Source organism: Daktulosphaira vitifoliae, unplaced genomic scaffold, assembly GCF_025091365.1.
Source record: "Daktulosphaira vitifoliae isolate Bord-2020 unplaced genomic scaffold, ASM2509136v1 Scaffold_3, whole genome shotgun sequence".
Lineage (NCBI taxonomy): Eukaryota > Metazoa > Arthropoda > Insecta > Hemiptera > Phylloxeridae > Daktulosphaira > Daktulosphaira vitifoliae.
In genome coordinates, this window is record NW_026099574.1 from 15,274,808 (window position 1) to 15,276,265 (window position 1,458).

The 1,458-nt window shown below is 31.0% G+C and overlaps 1 protein-coding gene across 1 annotated transcript in view; it reads left to right on the forward strand.

Annotated features, from left to right (window-relative positions):
* The window catches only part of LOC126901299 (uncharacterized), a 111,935-nt gene that overhangs the window by 58,184 nt on the left and 52,293 nt on the right, over positions 1-1,458 (forward strand). The gene's annotated exons all lie outside the window — the stretch shown is intronic.

The window sequence follows — 1,458 nt, forward strand, 5'->3', positions numbered from 1 at the left end:
CACGCCCACCCACGGTAGGTGGGTAGGTGAAGGGGTGAGGCGGGGGGGTTCTAGAACTCTCTATTTTACCCTACTGATATGTAATTAGTTTAATCAATTAATGATTTTTATATATATATATATACTTTTAGAATTCAGAGAAATATTCGGACGTGTTATCAAAGTTTACTCGAAAAGGAATCCATTATTTATGTTATTTACTGTTTTGAATAATTCAACATAAATCAAATATAGAAATCGCTGTTAAAGCTGTATTGATAATAAATCTCTAACAAAACTCTCTATGATAACAATTTGTAAATATCACTCTAAATTTTTTAATTAAATTAAATGGTTTTGTTCTCTCATCTATTTATTTACTTAAAGCGTATCTATAATCTTTTGTTCCTACATTGTGAGTCGTTTCAGTGTCATTTTTACCAATCAGTTCACAATTCTGTCGTGACACAAACAAAAAAGGGGGTAGAGTAGTGTATACGACAATGATATTGAGTTTGATGTCTAGGTATTCATGTACACGTGATCATACAGCAGTTACCGTGCTCGGCTGACACTCCGGATTAGCTGTTAGTGTCGAAAGGCTGTTGATATAGGAAGGGAATAAGGGTAACACCTAGGTACGAGGTGCAGACGAAGTGCAAGACACAAGAACTCTGAAATATCGAGGACAAGAATAAGTACTTGATAGAAGAAAAAACAATGAATTGACATTATGCAATAAGCCGGACAGCGACATCCCAGTAGACTAATGAATGACACAAAACACTGGAATCGACTAATCACGATGGCTAGGTCTTTTAGGTTTAAATAGTAATTTGGATGATTAATTTTTAATCAGTCTCTAGAAGCGGATGCCCTACTTGTATTTTATAATAATAATTTTTTATAATAATGGTAACGTGGCTTCATCACAATTCAAAGATTTTTATTTGTTAATTTGAAGTATTTATTGTTGTATCAATAATTTTTCTCGCAGTTATCAATTTTGTAGTAATACAAAAATAAGCAAAGGGATGTTTGGGTAGTATTCATTGACCAATATTAGATATTTGAGGATTTAGTCAAATCAAGAACAACGAGGTTCTATCGGGGTTGTAGAGTCCCAGGGTTTAGAACAGTAAAGACAAGTAGATATAAAAAGAAATTATTAAAGTTTCTCTATAGAGGTGTTACAATTACCTAACTGGTAAGTACCTGAAATATATATATACAAGGTGATTTTTTTATCATAACCCACTCAATTACTTGCAGAATAATAATAATTAAAAAAAAATTTTTTATTACTATCTTTAGTTACACATTATTCTTGAATTTTTAACTATGTAATACTTTTTAAGTTCACCCCTTATGCCTTGGAGGGGGGTCAACTTTGTTTTTTTAAATGGTAACACATATTTTTAATTTAATAAAATGTTTGAGTTTTTAATTTAATAGTAAATGGCATTTGAATTTTTAATA